Here is a 20,324-nt window from a genome sequence, read left to right on the forward strand (position 1 = left end):
AGTCACTTAGGAAAGAGTCAGAAGATATCTTATGTGGTCATTTTGTCCTGGTCAAATAAAATCTGATATTGAAAGGGTTAATTCTGCTGCCCAAACCTGAACATTAAGTGTTGCTTTATGGTGACAAAGAAACCTACACACAGCTGATGGACATGACATGACCTGCAGAATATCAAGCCCTTTTCCAGTAGTAACTGCACTCAGAAGAATGGGGAAATATGTGCAAGCCTGGTGCAATGAGAATATCAACCATGATAAATTTCACACAAATAAAGTAGTGAGTAAATGATGTTGCAAAAGTATAACAGAACAAATTTGCTAACAAATTAAATAGAATATCAATAGGTTATCAGTTATATGATAACATAGGTTGATAGTACACTGGCAGAGATGAAAGGCAACAATTACAGATATTACACATACGAAGCTGGCAGATGTTAAGTTTTCCAGAATGTTGTCTTGTTATGATGTTCTCAGGTTTTTAGGTGTGAGATTTCAGTTTAACACTTTTTACTCAGCCTCCTCTATGCCCTTTTTTAACACCAATGATTTGACTCAGGGAAAGAAGATGGAAAAAAAGGTTTCAAGTAGTAGCGTATGTGTTTTTGAAATACTTCACAGACAAAATATAAGAGACTGTATCAGAAAGGCCAGATAGAAAACAGGCCATCATTCTACCTCTGGAATTTCCAGAGCAAATATTCCACTCTGGGGAGCAGATTGAAGTACAAACCTGGAGCAAAGTGAACCTTGGCAAACTATGAAAATTAACAGCAGGCAAGATTAGTAAATTGAAGGTGCATGAAAAGCCAGACCTTCAGTTCATGACAAGTCTAGCACCAGTTCATTCACAAGTAAGTTTTCCACTATTTCACTAGGCTTGTATCACTTTCAGAAACCACAACATTAGTTTGTAAGATTAGCTTACAAAAAAATTACTTGTCAGTACACTAGCCTAGTCGCCTGACTGCCCCTAGCAGAACATATTTGCCTTCAAGGTAGTTATCAGAAAAAAGTGAAGAGAACCAAACACTGTCTATCCAATACGATGCAGAGAATGCTTTTCACATACATCTGTATCTGCTGTGGAGGAGTGATCTAATACCCATGTGCTTATGCTGAATGTTGTTCACTTAAAAAGTAATTTCTAAAAGGAATAAAAAATAAATCTATGCATTAAAGCACTAGAGAGCAATACAATTATTGGAGAAGTATTAGACTACAAGAACCTGGATTTGCTGCTAACATGCAAATTTTGCATAAAATGGAATATTATTGCATCACAGATGTACAGCTGTTGTGGACACTTAAAACTAGACAGCATAATCAATGTTTACTTAGCTTTTTCATTTATTTTGTCCTCTACTGTTTTTGTTTCTGATGTTATATAATTGAACACATTGTGATTCTAGAGATTTGAAATAATGAACTAACCACGAATATGAATTTAGTATTATAAAATATCACAAAAATGATTTTCACTAATTTATGATCATCCTTATAATAGTATTATGGTACAAATCTTAAAAAGTGTTGTTAAGCTATTGTTGATTGATTAAATGTCAGATTAAATGGTTAGTTTGAATCTACCTATTTTTCATAAATTTTAATACTTTAAATTATTTTAAATGTCCTTACTTTAGATATTAAGATGAGAGTACAGCATCATTTTCCAAGGTGATTAAAACGCTGACAAATATTTTTTAGTGTGTGCATTTAGTGCGTGCACCTACCTCTTAGAGGGACTGAACACTTAGTCCTTTAGCAAAGATCAAAGCCTAAGAAAAAGAAAGACCTTAACATATAATTTGGAACAGTAGGAAGCATATTAGCATCACATTCACAATGAAGTCTGTCAAGTGAGGTCTTATCTTGAGGAATGTGCAAAAATGGTTACTTTCTACAGGACAGAGAAGCTGCCCCTGCAGATCCTTAGGACAAATTCTCAGATTTTAGTTGGTGAAGATTTTAAACTACGTGTGGGATTTTTTTAAATTCCTGATAAAGGAAGAATAGAAAATGGAGACTATGGCTTCATTTTCATATGCAAGAGTTTACATGATCTGCAGTTCAAATACATTTCTATCTCATAAATTGAGTCAACTTGTTTTGGAATCAGTTGAAACCATTTGAAATATCAATAAGAAATTCCCAGCTGTCTTCTTCAAGTCACTTACCACGTAAATTCACAAATTTATTAGAGAAGACTTGCAAATCCTACATTAAAGCAACTGTAAACCTCCAAAGATACTACACAATTTAAAAAACAAATAGCTTATTATTTAAAGTACAAAAATATCATAAAGGCCCAATGTCAAATGAAATTGAGTGTGATATTTTGAAATAAATGGTAATTACTAAAATTAGTGGCAATTCCCACCTTTAAAAAGATGTACAAAGCATTAACAGAAAAAAAAAGTTACAGGAAAAGGAAAAAATTTCCACAAATTATTTCACGTGAAACAGAGGACAGTTAAGGGAATGTTTACATCTTATAAAAGTGACATTAAAAGTCCAAGTGATTTTAGAAACCAATACTTTTGTAGAAGCTTTTTCCTGCCTCCATCCCCTCTAGCAGTAGATTAATAAGAATTTTAATACTAGTTTTTAGATGAAATTTATATTGCTCTAGCTTTTTGAAACCTGTGATAAACTGAGTGTATTTAAAGAGAAAAATTCTAGACAAAGCCTTCCTGCACTGAAGAACAATATTAAATTTATACTGTCATTGTATACTGAATATTGCATATTTCATAGAATATTGTTTATGAAAACAGTGAATTGGAAAACCCTCTCTGGTTTCTGTTGACAAGTCCTGTGACTGTTCATACATTTATGGCAATTTGTGACATTTATTAGTTAATTTATCTTCCTGAAATGAGTCAGTCAGATGCAGGAGGAAAAAATTGTTGAAGGAAACCTTAATACTGTTAGGTTATTTTTCCCTCTGCATATTCCTCAAGACAAATACTAGGCGAGCCACCTACTCTTGCAGATTGTTATTCTATTTTTAAATTACTAACATAAATTCAGTTAGGATAAGCTTTTTAAGTCATGAACACTTGCAGTGCTGTTCACAACTGAATAAGCACAAAAGTTTTACTCCACTTTCAAAGAGTGGTTATTCATAAAATACAATGCAGGATCCTTGCACTGAATATACTCATAAGCAAGACGGAAAATTGTGATCATGTCATTACATTCTCTTAGATGTCATCGTAGTAAATCAGAGAATTGCTTCTCAGGTAAGAACTTGGAAAACAATTTTTTCTGCCCTCCTCCAGCCTGCACTTGGTCAGTTCTGTGAAGCTGGCAGAAATCGCCTTCTGGGAATTAGTTCAGCCTAAAGAGAAACTCTGCTGGTAGACTGTGGTTAAAGAAATGGGTTTTGCTGCATTTTATGGAATCCCAGGTTATAATTTAAATGTAGTTGTAGCATAATGCAAGTTTGAGCAACTTCTATAAGTGAATTACAGTTCTGAAGTTTGCACTTCCATCATTTCCGTTTCTTCAACAAATGCAAGCAGCAAGTATGAAAGGTCAAGATCATAATTTATTTGTATGAAATAGCAATGAGAACATATGCCTAGAAAAAAATCAGGTCTGGCAATATCTAGAGCACAAATTAATCAGCTTCTTCTATACAGATGATGAAACTACTCTCGTATTTGCTCCAGTAAATCTTCATACTTGCTTCAATTAGGCTGGGAGAACGCACATTATCCAGCAGAGCCCTCATCAGTCAATTGATCTAAATGACTCAGACCATAAGTTATGGAAAAAACAACTAGTCAGGCCTATAGTCTTTATCTCAGTTCATTCAATAGCACTTATGGCATTCACTAAAAGCTGATTACTAGTCCAATGCTGCTGCTGACTTCAACAAAGGCAAAATTGCGCTTAAACACAGAAATTAGTTGTATATCCTTACAAATGGATACATCTTATAGTTTCTTAGTGTTTTCTTCCCCATGCATTTTTTTTGTCATTGGTGGTACTTCTAAAAATGTACTACTTTATGTACCCTGCCCACCCACGTTCAAAGAAACAACAGAAGTTTCTTCAATTGAAAAAATAACTGAGCAGAAACCTCAAATGCCCAGCACAACCATAAATTAAATATTTTACCTCCAATACTTGAAAAGGAGCGTAGACACCTATATTCAGTAAGAGTCCAAAACCACTTAGCACAATTTAAATCATAATTTCTTGAATATTACCACAGACTTACAGTATACAAAATAACCAGTACAAGTCAGAAACATCTGTCAAGTTGAGAAATACTGACACAGACCAGGGTGAGAAAAAACAATTTCAGGTGGTCTTAGCAGCTGGATTTACAGATTCAAAACCAATTATTTACAAATGGGAATATCTCCCAACCTATGAAATATATATATATATATATTTTTTTTTCCATAGAACTGCTCCGTGTGTACATTTTTACTTTTATCCCTTATACTTCTCATGCAGGTGACATTAGTCAGCCTGGTATAAGAAACCTCACATTAATGGATAATAAATACATCATGCCTCCCTTTGCATTTGCTGTGCTTGACCCTTATTATAAGCCCTTAAAGTTTGCAAGCCCATAAGCTCCATATAGCTTCCATTTTAAATAGGTATTTTAACACCTTAATATTTCTTCCTTCACATCTAACGAACTTTTCTTTCAAAATGATATTTTAATTACTGATTACCTTCAATTTTACATCTTTATTTTTCTGGTCATACCTTATTAATTAACAAAATTTGAGGCATATAATTTCTAACCTTCAGCATCGTTACCTGTTTGTAGAAACTACAGCCATGGCACTCAACAATTGGAGCTGCTGATTATAATGCCACAAACCCCAACTGCAGACAGCAATCCTGTTTTTCATTGGTGTTGCTTGACTAATGGCAAAAATAGCAATAATCCAATGTGTGTACACAAGTGACATTTGTTGTACACTACTGTAATGCCACTAACTCCAACATCACAGTTACTCCTAATTTTCACTGCTATAAATCAAACTGCAATCACACTCGAGGAGTACCTTTGAGCCAAGAGCTGGCATTTCCACATAATTACTGTTCCAAATATAACTGCAGTTAATGTCCTGCCTATTTTTCAGCATTCTTTGCGTTGTACTTTTCATTTCCAGTGATTTACCTATCTAATTACCTTTCAGTGGTGGCAACAGCAGACATGCTTTCTTCTTGCCATCAAGGCAGCATTTGTTCTGTCAGTTACAGTAATTGCACGTGTTACTGAGACCTGGTGCAAACATCAGGGGCAAAAAGAAAAAAAATGGAAAAGGAAAAAAGGGATAGAAACAGAAATAACGGTGTAAAAATATTCCAGTTCAAGAACTGAGCTCTTCATATTTTTTTCTTCCCCCAAAAATAGCATCACAGGAGTAAGAATAAAAAATGTATCAAGTGAAACAACAAATACTAACAAAAAGAATAACATGAAATACAGCAGAAGATGAAGAAAGGGCATTTTAACTGCAATTGATTTCTACAGCCACCTATGTGGTAACTCCAGAGAAAATGCTTTTGTATTTCACCTGAGGCCCACACGACTCCTTGAGGTATGAGAATTCCACAGGGGGAGCACAAAATTGAAGTTAAATATATATATATATATATATATATGGGCTTATTTTAAATTGCATTTTTTAGAAATTCAGGTTACTCTATGCTAGATGCTAACAGTCTTACTGAAGGACACTGTAGGGAAGCTTTAATTCAAAGCACACATTAAATTATTTACTTCGGGCACTGCTGACATTAAATTGGGCAGGACAATATGAAACTCATTATGAGATAATTTATATTGCTAAGCTCTGTTTTGCTGTGGCTAGACTGATATAGTCACCTCAGCAGAGAGTTTGTACTTGATATTGTATCTCTTAACAGGCAGTTTATGTTTTAGGATTACCATTGTAATTCTATCGAGTTCAATGCCACCAATATGTAATCATGATTAATTTTAGTGTTTTCTAAGAGTTGTACAAGATCAAGAGTAATCATCAGAACTCAATACAAAAAGATCCTACTTTTCTGTATTTTAAGTCATACATACATACGGAATAAAGATTTCTGTATTATTAAGAATTCTGCTTCCACAAATTGAATGCAACTTGGTGAAAAATAACAAAAGGGACATAAAAATGAAACAATTTTTCCTGGCAGAGCAAGACACCAAATGTTTGTAGCTCAAGGACAAATCATCCTAACAGTAAGATGAGATGCAGTCATTATTACTTTACTTCTTTTGCAGTTAGTGGAAAAAAGAACTGTGCATTACAGAAGCCCTTATCTCGGTACTCTGTTAAACGCAACAATGGGATTTCAGCACTTAAAAAATGATGATTAAAAAAAAGGAACCTAAATCTTAAATCCAAACTGTTGTAAACCCTTGTTCAGCTGCCACTTGAGCCTAGATGTACCTACACTGGCTACCACAATGTGTGTGCCTTAAATACCTCCTGGCATCTAAATATCTGTTTCAAAGTATTCTTGGCAACCTTCAAATCTTGACATGGCCAAATAACCCAGTGCTTAAGTTCAGTCAGGTTCTATAAGCCTGTCAGACTGAATTGCTCAAGAAGTCTTAAATTGCTCAAATCTTTCTAGGAAATGTGGAAATAATATGTGGAGCAAGAGTTGGAAGGACAGGTAAGTCTCTTAAGCACAATAATCAAAGGATAACTCAGACTAGATTGCTGGACAGCAATAGTAATAAATAAAAAGTTTTCACAGATAAATTTGAGATGTTCTTTAAAAGTCGCAAACTTTTTGCTCGTAAAGGACACCTGTCACAAACTAACACTGAGAAGTATTTCTGAATGCACACATACACAGATACAAAATACTTGTGAATGCTATACCAAATCATGTTATGAAGAATAACACGCATAGAATTAAAAGAAATAAACAAAAATCAGAACATATGAACCCAGAGTCATGTTCTCAGATGAAATGGGTGTAGTTCAAGCTAGGCACCTACCAAATGTCCTAGACCTTCCTATTCTGTATCGCTATATTCTTTACCTCTCCCTTTATCCCTCATTTTGGTCTGTAACTAGAGCTGCTTTCTATACTGATGTTTCTGGATGTGAATGGACTAAAGATACCAGTTGCTTGTGATTGTAGAGGGTGTTACTTAATTATCTAGGGATAGAAGAGACCATCATCATATAACATTTCAAGTGCGGACAGTTAATTTACATGTGAACGCATTTAAGTGGAAAGAAGTACCTGCACACAACCCTTTAAACTGTCTGTACTTTTTTTCCATTCATCAATATATAAAAGATGGTAAACAAGAGATTATATGAATAGTTTATGTGCATTTGAATATTGCTGCATGTTGGGGAGGAGCGTATTTATAATCAATCTTATTTCAAGAAGAGACAGTTTTAAAAGATTGTGTTTTCACAGCATATGTGAAAGACAAATCCTAAAGTTCTGTACAGCATGAAAATTATCATTCTTATGGTCAAGTTCTGAAAATGCAAAGCAGCAACCATTTATAAGATTAAATTAACAATTCTTGCAGTGGCATGGGAAAAAAAAATTACGGGGATAATATAAAAAAAAGTCCAATTAAACCATAAACCAAGAACAATCTTATGCATCTGAGTTTCCAAGACCTGATCAATAGATCCACTGTCTTTATTAAATATATTTTTCTTGCTGAAATTCTTGTTATGGTTTATTAAGCACTGTCATTGCTATTTATGGACTGCAGACACCTGCCCACTAAGAGCTGGACCGAGACCAGCTAGAAGAGTTATCCTTGTGCAAATAAAGCTCCATATGTTCAAAGGGCTACATAAACAAACTCTGGCAAATAATTCCTCACAGAATCATCTTCAGTTCAGATCATCAACATGGGGGCCACTATAGAGCAGAGGGACAGGAGAGAGACATGATGACACACCCCACAGTGAGAAAAAATAGCAGCACTGATAAGGAACAGGTAATCTTGCAACTGTTCATTTGAAGCCTGTTGACCAACAAACACTTCTGGTCAGTCAATAAATAAATACATAAATAAATAAAATGACAAAAAAAAAATCTGTGTTACCCATCTCCACAGCATTTATTGTGATTTCTGAAAATTAACATTATTTCACTATTCCAAAGAAACTTTCTGATTTATATAGATGCTAATACTTTTAAGTAGTTTTTATTCTCTCATAAAAATAAATGCTTGTAGATCTATCTTTTTCTATTTTCAAATATATTAGAGGTAAGTATAGAATGTACTCAACGGTGATTAATTTTTTTTGTTTTTTTTGTTTGTTTATTCCTTTATAAGTGCTAAGCAAGTATTATAGTATCAGATGTTTTAAAATCAGCTTAAATCCTTCCTGCCTCATGGGAAAAATCCACAGATACTGATAAGGAACAGCACAGAATATACACCTGTTTATTACACATAAATACATCACATTTTAAAATCTCCAGGACTTTAGACTCCAGCATGAAGAGAGTTTCTGGGGGAAAAGACTTGGAAAATTCATATTGACTTTTGCCCTCTACGAAAAACATATAGTTACATTTATTGGCATGAGCAAACAAAGAGCATTGCTATTTGCGAAGCTGTGATTTTACAGAAATTCACTAGAGAGGATTGCATCTTGGTGAATATATTACACGCAACCTCTTAAAAATAAATAACATGAAATCTAAAGTACCAAGACAGATTTCTATGCTCAAAGTAATAGATACTGCATATAAAATCCAAAATTCCGGAATCAGTCTTAGGAAAGACCACTCTGTAATAATTGGCAATTAACAATTAACTCCAGTTACTTTCAGTTGGAAAAATTATGCTCATTTTTTTTATAACAAAGATGATACGTGTGTAACATTAACACACACACAAAAAAGGGTTACTTTTCCCACCATTCTATAATTGAAAACGTATGAACAAGCAATCAAACCATCCTCTAAAGGACTGTAATGCTAACATTCCTGTGAGTCACAATGGACCCACTCTGTTTTATTCATTTTTATCAGCTTGAAGATTTGGGCTGCATTTGAAGAGCAAAATTGAAGAGCAAAGAATAACATTGACTACAGCAAGACAATTACAAAAGAGAATTTTTGCATTCAATTCTCCATTCAGCAATACTGGGCAAAAAAGAAATTATCTGTCCTTCACAAATTCAAAACCATTGTCTTTAATAAATATAGAAAATATGTTCTGGGAAAACACCAGAGTCTTGAAGAGGAGATAACACCTCAGAGGAACCTACAACTGCAGACATTTGTTATTTAATGTCGTGAATAGCCATGGACTTCAAAACTAGGAGGAGAAATATGCTTATGCAGGAGGATGTGGAATAATAAAAATAAAGCAATCAAAAGCAATTGAGTAGATAAGAACCATTAAAGTCAGCAGAAAAAGAAAAAAGGGAGAAAATGAATATAAATAAATAGTAAACTGGTGTTATCAAAAAAAAGTGGCAGATAACATTGAAGTTGGTCAGAAAGAAGCTATTTAAATGAGAAACTAGGATGTGATGTCCAAGAAAAGACAAGATAGTCACTAAATGAGGATGAGATGTAACAGCTTTAGAAGTTAAATGAAAAAAATGATAAAGCTCTCAATAAACACAGCAACAATACAAAGAAAATAAGAGATAAATCTAAAAAAAATGAAGAAAGGAAAACATTAATAAGATACACTGGCTAATTCGAAGGCTATTTTCAATTCCAAGTAAAATTAAATTTTCAGTTTCCCAAATAAGGAAACTACACATTAATTTCATGTCCATTTCAAACCAATTAAAAATACCCCAACATACGCTTTATGTTCAACCCCCCTACTTTAAGAGACCACTATTAAGACTCAAAAGAGAATACCTCATAGATTAGCAAATGATAAAGTTACTTAAAAACAACCTTTTCTTCCCATCTCATTCTGTCTATTCTAATAAGCCTCCTCTAGCACCAATTAAGCAAAATACTTAAGAACATTCTCCTTATTAATTATATAAGGTAATCACCATTGTTGTCAACCCCTATGGAAAATATAAGTATCTGAAACAATGGCTAGAGCTGATCATTGGGCTACAGGTTTTACAATTGCTATTAAAGGTCATCCTTATCTAGATTATAAACTTTTTAGTGCAATGAATTTCCCTCACAAGTATTTAACATTAATCACCCAAGAAGCTCTAACAAAAGACATGTTTTTCAGGATATTATTTCAATACAAATCTAACGATGTTTCTATGAACTTACCAGTTAAAAACTGAAGACACAAAAAAAGCAAACAGATCAAGCTAAGAGAATGGACTTTGAGACTTACTCTGGCAGTAGGGGCTAATTTTAGGAATGAATACTGCATTGCAAGCACAGGGCTGAGCTGCATTTCATTACACTTTCACTGTTTGTTTGTGATGTTATTACACTAATTAACACCTACACAGTGCTTGTTTTGGGCTTACAGCAAATCTCAAGAGCTAGCAGGAAGGCAGGTAGGAAGGCAAGCACACTGATGACAGCTTGGAGCTGACATGGTCATCAGGTTTTGTGTGTTCAGTTGAATTTATTTCCCCCAAATATCATAATTGCAACACTCAGTCTTAGGTCATACTATGCAAAAATCAAATGAATAGTTTTCTAATAGTTACCTAATAATTTTATATACTCCTTGGCCTAAAGTAAAAAGATATACCAACACAGTATATCCATATATCTAAATCTATTTGTATCCATATATCTCTCTATATATGTGCCATGCTGGTAGATATACATAAGATTTATCAATTTTAAAATGATTTGTTGTCACAATGACAGCTAGTGAAGCGTTTAATTTCTGACTACCTGGACATCACTAGTGATGATGAGTAAGAGACAGCTTTTGCTGTTCAGAGACAGAAGAGACAAACAGTGTAGAATTTACCATTAGTGAAGAATTTCCCCCTTTATCCTCAGGTTCTGTATTGCCTTTCTTCTAACAATCCTACTTCTAACGTGATTTTCTCATGTACATTCCTATATACTTTATATGCTGTTCATACTGGGTATTTTGAGAGGAAAGTGACACAGTGTAAAACCATGCATTTGCTTAGTCTCATTTGGAGCTATGGAAATGCTTTTCCTACGATCGTCTTCTGTGTATGTTTTTTCTGTAAATTCTCACAAATTCCCTAAGGTTCATTCTCCTTTGGTGGAGTTAAATAGACAAGTGACCAAAGTTTGCTCTTCATAAAATATTGGTAATATAGACCTACTTTTAGGCAGAAATAAAGGTTATTTTGAATGTTCTGTAGTCAGCAGAACTTCCTATCTTCTATCAATTATTCAATAATACGATGAAGTGTATGACTGGTAGATCCAGAAAATGAATAGTGCATGGGATGTTTAGCAGCAATTTAGAAAAGTGGTGTTAATATACCCTATATTCATACCTTCCTTTCACAAGGACAAGATAACATTTAAAATTACAGGACAGTGATCTGAAGATACATGGGATTGTAAACAGTTGTGCCCAGAGTAAAGACAGCTCCATCAAATATGCACATGCCAACAAATCATGGCATCATGGCAGAATTGGTAGTGGCAGAGTTGACAAACTACCAAGGAGCATGTGTTTAGCGGATAGGTTTGTTTCAGCACTGCAATAGAGCACTAGCAACAGCTATCACAATAAACTGCTCAATGAAAGAAAAGGCTTGCAAGTCTGTCCTGATGAAGAAAGGATTCAACTCTCAATTCTTCATGCTCACTAGAACCGGCTTAGGACATGAACAACTGTTGCACATAAGACTTTTTTTTTTTTTTAAGTCAAGCTTTAGAGTATTTTTCTTTTGCTCAGTGCTGCTGTCCTGCAAGGATGGACAATTCATGGATTAGACCTTTCAAATGCAGCAGTGTAAAAGAAGCCCTCAGTCTCACTGAGGAGGGTGACAGTAATCCAGTGTGTAATAACAAAGAAAAAAGACACTATCAGATCCTACCAAACAGACTGGCTTCATTGTCAGGCACTGTAATAAAACAGTGATCCACAACAGACAATGCAAGGTTGCTCTGTGCTCAGATTTCCCTACAGCATCTATTACTTCTACTAAAAAACAGCTTGAGAACAACATCGGAAACGACACATATCCACCAACACTTAATTGACTTTTCAGATATGATGCCAAAACCAAGACTTCTATACATATCAGTAGCAGAAAATAAGGCTACAGTCATTTAGGTCTTTGTGTTGATGTTAAATGCTGCTTAATGATGTTTTCAAATGCTAGTCCACTGGTCTTACTTAGATCTAATTATCTGTCTAAGAAAAGGAAATACTTAAAATTCCATTATAAAGTATCTGTAACTTGGAAATTTTAAAGCTTCAATCCAAAACATGCCAGCTGTTAAAAGCTTTGCTGGATTGTCAGTCAAGATTATCACTTTCTTCCTGAGAATATTAGTTTTTTGTAGCATACACTATGCACATAAGAGGATAATACTATATTATGAGCTTCTTACTAATCCTGAAACTACCAACTTTAATTATAAAATTTCTTAATTCATTTGTCTGTTTATCTTATCAGTAGAACCATTCATTTACCTTTCCTGTACACTTCCAAAAATAGAACTTTGTTATTCATGTCACAATAATAGCTTGTAAACTGCACATAACAGCTTGAGGCACATTCTAGTTGCTGTGAGAAACACTCTCTATGGTCTGCTGTGATAAAAAGTAATAGATGTAGCCTCCAATTTTAAAAAAATATATAGAAGACTAAATTTAAATATACAAATGAATATTTCTGTGCACTACTCAAATTGCGTTGTTGTGACAGATGCAGCAAATTCAAGTAGTTTCACAGGCAAATGAAATTCTGAGAACTTGTCTTGCAAACTCTACCAATCAATTGAATTTTCCTGTAAAGACCATGTGCCAGGAACTGTGAATCTTCACTGTGTAAGACGCATTTGCAACTACCATCTCAGACTATTTGCTTCTTCTGACGAGTACCTCAGGTTCATCTTAAAGTTCCACCTTGAGGTTAAAAAAGGTAACTGAACCTAGGTAGGCAGTTTTATTATGCTTACACAAACCCCTCCTTTTAAACAGAAGAATCATTATACAAACAAAAGGGGGTATCTTCAGGTTTTAATGCAGTGGATTTGGAAGGCTTTTATAATTAAATTCAGTATGAAATTCTCTCTGAATATTACAAGGTGAACTGTGAAACATAAAAATATGTAAATATACCATGGGATTTCAGACTGTAAAACTGATTTCAATGCTTAATGGAAATATATCTCAAGAAATTAGTTGAAAAAACTGAGTTAACATTAAAGATTTCTATTGCTTTTTGGATGATTAAGAAATTATGAGTTGATTGAGAAACATCAGGTGGAATTTTTACAGTATTTTTTTCTAAATTAGCAACACTATTCCTCCCCCTCCCCCCCCCCTTTTTTTTTTTTATTTTTTTAAGAAAAACATAAAACTTTCCAGCCTCACAGTCTAAGAAACAACACAAACTCTACTGCTTCCGGTAATAGTTCTCGGTTCAATTCTTGATTTCAAATACTATTTTTTATCACTAATCAAAAATATTGGTCATTGAATATTGCTTCATATTAAAAAATGAAAAATGGAAGAAAACTATGACAACTTCTGTTTATTTGAAAAGCTATTTCAGTTCAACAATAGCTATACCAAGCCAAGCTTGACAAGGTCAAGAATTTATTGACCTCATATAACTAGCTCCCTTAGAGATTTCTGCTATTAATGTTTTTACTGTAAAAAACACTCGCCTTGAGCACCCACACATAATTTAAGTTAACATATGGTATTACCAACTTCAGAGTAAACATACAGTACAAAATAAAAATAAATCACAGCTAAAACTCACCACCTATCAATCCATTAGGAGAAAGCTTGCCTCCTGGGTGAGCAGAGATCATTCAGAATTATTGAGGTTAAAAGATATCATACATTCAATTCTAAATTATAAGTAGATAAGTAAGTCTGCAATGGCAAATATGAAGAGAGGTTCCTGGACAATGAATTATTCCTTTCTTGTGGTTCACAGTTCTGTACACTGGAATGGGAATATGCATTGATCATCCTCCATTTAAAGTGGAGCTATCCTCATTCATTACCTTTTACGCTTTTATTCCCCAAGAAGTCACTGAGTGAAGCCACCAGAACACAAGCTAAGGATCCTAACCTTGCTTTAAGTACACATCACAATTCAAAGCAAGAAAAGCAGCGTAATAAACTCTTGTTCAGAACTACCAGAAATGAAAGACCCAAAGGTGAAACCTATTTTTAGGCTATTTCCAACTTGTGTCAACTTTCTTCCACTTTGCTAATAACGTTAAGACTAAAGAGATCAAGAAGACCAACAGTCCGTTTTTGCATTTCAGTATATCTAGCAGATAGGCACACAGCAGCTTTCTTCCCACTGCACCATACTACACATCTCCTACAGCAGTCAATGTGTACAAACATCCACTTGTTTATGAGAATAAAAACAGATAATTCTGTAAGTTCAGTTTTCCAAGCAGAATATTATTTCACAGAATAGTGAACATCTTTTAAAATAGTAATGCAGTGAGGAGTGAGGTCACTAAGTGCATACTCAAGTTCGGACTATTGTTATTGTTTTAGTGAAAAAAGAATATGCAATCCTACTAGACAGACTTTTACAGTTTCAACTTATAAAATCTTCATGTCTGAGTAAAACTAAAAAAAAAGATTCTATAATGAAAGCATAAGCAAAAAATTTAGCTAGCACACTATTAGTAAAAATGGTTATTCTCATTTTTATTACTTCCCAAAATTTTAATTAGAACTCTATCAATCAAATGAAAAGCCACAGAGCTAAAAATAACACCAAAAAGGTGCTTCGGTTTTTATTCACCATCCTGTATCTGTGAAAGATGATTACTCCTGTTCAAGTGTGTTGCCTTTCACTTGCCACTGCTGAGTCTCTTATAAGTTTTTCCAGATTGTTCATTCTATTATTATTATTTTTTTTCAGATCATTCAAGTACACTTCAGGAGAAAAAAACATAATAAAAGGAAGAAGGTTTATGAAGCTCATGATAACAGTATGTATGAGCCTGTTTTTAGGGCAGTTACTGTCGAAAAATACTTATTCATTTAGTCATAATGAACAATATAAGCCATTGTGAGAAAGTATCACATCTGGAAGAAAAACATGAAGCTGGCTTAAAAAGAAATGAGTAGTATACATCAAATATTCATTGTGACTAATTAGTATTCATTTCTAGTTTCTCCTAAGTAACAAAGCAACATGGCAAATGAAAAAAAAAATACAGGAATAGCAATACTTAAAATATAGATGTCACTTAGCTCACCAAACTCATTTTTTTTTTTTTTTTCTCAGGCTATAAACAGCATGCCAAGAAAAATAGTTCCTGTGTGTGGTCATTTCTATGCATTAATATATTTTGTAATTTTCTGAGGAGCCATTTCAACACAATGCAACATATGCTAGAGGCAACAGTAGGCTATTTATGATTTTTTCCAATTGAATAGCTTTACTATATGATTCCAATAACTGTCAGGTCTATCTAATAGCAGAAGAACTTTTCCATTTATTAAATTCTGTGTATTTCATTAATCTAGTACATGCTCTAGACTACCTTCAGTGTTACAGTTTGTTTTTCCCCCAAGATATCTAGTAGGGAACAGCATATCAAACTTGTTCCATTATTCACCCTAAGTCTGTAATCAACTGAATCTGTTATTTCCTTTGCAAAGGCATTTCAAATTGTTGGCATTTCATCTAAACCAGGCTACTAAGATTATTTTTATAAAGGTCTGCTGAGAAATTTCACTAATATTTGTTCAGCAGGCTAAAGTCTAGTACCTCCTGTCTCATGTCATCCTGCATCAACACAGTTTTGGATTCTTCACGGCCTCTTTATTCCACAATACAGTACCATATTTCTCAGGAATCAAGAGAACACCAAAAATGAGAAAGTCATTCTAAGAAATCACTGGTAAAATGTTCTAGTGGTCTGCACACAAATTGAAAACCGCTGTATGAAGAACTTTATTCTACCTGTTTTGGCATCCCAGGATTATCCGAAGTTTTCAGTATGGCAAATTGCTTCAATTAGTCATGATTTTTGATCATCATATTATTAAAGGTCCAGTTACTTAATGTATTAGAGAACTTGCTGAGAAGCAGACTCTTCACAGCAGTCTATGCTATCTATGTTATCCTATGTAATCAGAAAAAGTGTGCCCACGGGGTGCCATGTTTTGGATGCTATAGGAAAGAATTGAGAGAAAATTTTTGAGAAAGTGGATGTCAGAATATCTTCAGCTGTTTTTGATTTTCTTCACTGGAAAAACACTGTCTACCAGTTCATATGACTGCATTTTATACCTGGTTCCCAGGCAAACTTCTTTTGCCCCAAACTCAGCTGGTGTCACAGCTTTTCAAATGAAAAGCCAACACAAATTTTAGGTTAACGTATTTATCCCATGAACACAGTACTAACGTTTTTGCAACCTACTTCTCTATATCCTTGGCCTCAAGCCACGTTTACTTTACCAGCTTTTATTTGCATACGTAGATGAACAGTGACATGAGGAGTTGACAGTCTCTAATATGGATATAAGAACAATTGAGTCACTACAGTTGTTTCAGGAAAACTCATTTTGCTGACACAATATACACCCATGAGGGATTCAGAATATGCTAATTAGTAATAGGACAGTTTTGACTAAAGAAGTTGCATTCCTGCTAGGAATACTTTCCAAGTCTAGCATATCTGTACTCTCAAAGCCACTTGTTTTCATTTTCCCCTATTTGGCTTCCTATTTCTGCAGAAATGAGAGCACAGAAAATTTAAGCTTGCAAGTTTCAGATAAAGAAATTTGTAGGTGTGATAACAGATAAGAATGATCTGCTTCATAGGAAAGCTACATACAAATTTCGGGGATGAAAAAAAGAGAACAAAATCAAAGACACAATACTTCCATTAATAGGACTGTTGATCATTGTTAAGTGCAAGGGTAAATAGACATAATGAGAATCAGAAGATCACTGACAGAAATTTGATTTTTTAATCAACCTAGACTCGAGAATTGTAGACTTTAATAGGTAAGTATAGATTGGGCAAAGGAAAAAAAATAGATGCAACTGCAACAGTGTATATAAATTATAAAAGTGATTAAGTGGGTGGAGCTGTCCCTGGGTTGATACTGACTGCTCTGAGTTGTGGCTGAGAAGCATATATCATAGAAAGTTTCCTTTTGTCTTACCTAGCTGTGCATCAGCAATGTTCTTCATTCACATGAAGCATGCACTGTTCCCTTCAGCTCTTCTGTAGCTGCCCGGGAGGAAATGATTGGAATAGTTTTGATTCCTTTAATGTACATAATGCCATAGGGCCAGAAACAGGTTCCTAAAAAGGAAAGAACAAACACAAGAATGTGTAACCCAAAGATAGGGATATTGGAGTTATTCACATGTATAGCAAAGCATGTCCCTGGTTGTCTATCATATTAGCAAACTACTGCCATTTAAGCCTCCATTCTTGCTTCTGACTTTTGGTTTCATTAATATATGATAACTTACGATTTCCTCATTTAAGCTTAAGTCTGTATATGTGAAAGGAAATCTATATTGGTGATTTGAAGAGTATCTAATACTTTATTCTCACATTGTTTCTTTTGAAGTTCATAGCTGCAGGAGAAGAAATAAATGCTTACCGGATTCAGACAATAGCTACTGCTGAAAATTTCAGATTCTTCTTGAAAGCTACTGTTTTACAGATTGTGAGAGTAGGTTGTAACAGTAGGTAAAAGTATGACGCACACACTAGTGTTTCAAATTCAAGATATTCACTTATTAAAATCCAGGATCATTGGCTGAGGGATTGAACATTTACTAATGCAGGAAATGGTAAATACCTTAAAAAAGAAAAAAAGAAAAAAAAAGAAAAACCACAACACCCTGCATAAGTTTTGGTCAAAATGAGTCTTAAAGAGAAATAATTATTTTTTCCTCCTTCAGCTTGAAAAGTTATTAGTAATTATGGGCCATGAGCATACAGGTGTAACCTCTTATATAAAAATTATATGTTAGTGGCAAATATACTTTTTGTGCTTCCGTACATAGCAGTAAAATGCCAGCAGGCTTGAAAAATTCCCCACTTTCATTATGTTTTTAATTTGTGATATGATCAGTCTTGTCATTCCATCATTAGCCACGTGATTGTTTCGCATTATAAAAGGTTAGCTCAAACATTTCACAAAGTTTTCTTGCAGTTGAAACTAAGAAAATGACAGTCAGTAAGCCTTTATTTTCTTCTTCTCATAATCTTTCAGAGCCAAACAACTATCTAAGTGCCTAGGAGCTAGAATCCAAAGTAATTAATGGTTCTAAAGTAACAAAAGCTTTTTCCTAACAACTAAAATTACACAAAATTTGTCAGATCTTTCTCTCCATTCATTTCTCTTTAGTCCGCAGGCACATAGCTCCCTGAATTAATTGACTGATACACAAGTCAAAAAGCATTAACAACTGTGTGTAGAGAGAATTGAGTAATTTTTCATTTGCAAGAGACAGAAACAGGTAGCCAGCAAACATCAACAAAATTCCAAATGTGCAGGTAAAGTACAGTACATAGTCTATATACGAGTAACAGTTAGACAGTTACACAGGAAAGTATAACTAACACAGTTACAGACAGTTAGACAGGAAAGTTAGATGAGATAGACTCCAGCAATAATTCTTACAGTTCTAGTGGCTTGCACAGCTCAATTTGGAATATCATTCTCCACGCAAAATAAAGTAAAAGGCATGCTTTCAGAAATTATTAGAAAGTCTTTAAGTGTGAATTGACTCTATGACGAACCTTGTCTAACTCTTCAAGCTATCTTCTAGCTGTGCTTTCAACCAATCTCATTCCTCTGCATATTCTAAGTTTCTAGGGAAGTTTTAAATGTGGATCACACAAACTTGGATACGGCATCCTAAAGTCACGGACCTTTTCTTCTGCATCTATTTTGCTATATATAACAAGTGAGAAAAGACACTGCCACTGGTAAAGGTGTGACTTCTTTTATCATACACCTATGCTTTACATATTTCTTATTTCTTCAGATTGAAGTTCACCCTGCTTACACATTCCAGCTGCCATTTGAGAACAATTTTAGCCTACCTATGACCAAGGAAAATATATCAAAACTCATCATGCTCTGCATAGTGTGCTGTCAGTGATAGCTATAAACTATTATTTCCTCCTGCAAAATTCTAGAAGTTACTGTGCTTGAACTAAGGGAATAATGGGTCAGAGTCATCACAGCTTGTTTCCAGATCTTTCAGCAAGAGACTTATACAAAGCCGAGTTCTTTTCCCAATCCTCTGCCATGTTTTTAGAAGATCTTGAAAAAAACTTAGGTGGCACATGCTGAAATGTTAACAATGCACGGAAGAGACAGCCTTACAAATTTTCTAGAAGTAATTAACATTATCTGTAATTTTCCTCACCAAAATGAAGTCCTAAATAACCACATGACCACACTAAATAACCTAAATAACCACATGACTTTAACACTGACTGACAAAGGGATACAAACGAGAAAAACAGACTTTGGGAAGCATAGCAACAGAACTCAAAAAAGATTATAATCATTAACTATCCAGATGGTGCATTTACTGTTGCTTAGTTTTGGATCATGAATTAAGCACTAAAATCATAAAATCTTGATGATCTGCATATTTAAGGCTAATTTGTCTTTTCCAGCTGATCCCAATAACCACAAAAAGTGAATGAAGATGTATTCTTTTGATTACATTTTTTCCCCTCCTCATGTTAAACTACTTCTTCAGGCTTGGACTTCAGTATTTGACTTCACTTTGGCTTACTTGTAAAAATGACTATCTATTTAGTGGTCATTTATGAAAACAACAAGAAGAGCTCCTGAATTTCACTATATAACTCTTTAAATATATTTTTTTCAGCTTTTCAGCAGCATGATAGATAGCCACAAATACTAAAAGTGAGCAAGACAGGTGAATGTAAATGAAATACCTGTGATTGGAAAGCCTGCATTATAGTTTATAGCTGTACTAGTATAAACCATTTAGCCAAAGACATGGGATTTTAAGTTTTTTAAATAGAATTCAACGTTTAAATAGCTTTTAAGTTATTTAAAATAATTCATCAAGAGAATTTACAGAAGGTAAATGTTCAGTCCTAGATTGTACACCCCCCCTCCCCCCCAAAATAACAACAAAAAAACCACAACTATTTTATGCTGGTAAAATTCTGGATACAAATCTCCCATACAATCCTCTAAAGGATTTCAG

At 34.2% G+C, this 20,324-nt stretch overlaps 1 long non-coding RNA gene across 4 annotated transcripts in view; it reads right to left on the reverse strand.

The window, feature by feature from the left end:
* The window catches only part of LOC106041592 (uncharacterized), a 259,478-nt gene that overhangs the window by 162,202 nt on the left and 76,952 nt on the right, over nucleotides 1-20,324 (reverse strand). For all 4 annotated transcript variants that reach the window (XR_010833072.1, XR_010833073.1, XR_010833070.1 and 1 more), the window contains exon 2: nucleotides 17,270-17,412. This is a non-coding gene — a long non-coding RNA (uncharacterized lncRNA). The remainder of the gene's footprint in view (nucleotides 1-17,269; nucleotides 17,413-20,324) is intronic.

Source organism: Anser cygnoides, chromosome 8, assembly GCF_040182565.1.
Source record: "Anser cygnoides isolate HZ-2024a breed goose chromosome 8, Taihu_goose_T2T_genome, whole genome shotgun sequence".
NCBI lineage: Eukaryota > Metazoa > Chordata > Aves > Anseriformes > Anatidae > Anser > Anser cygnoides.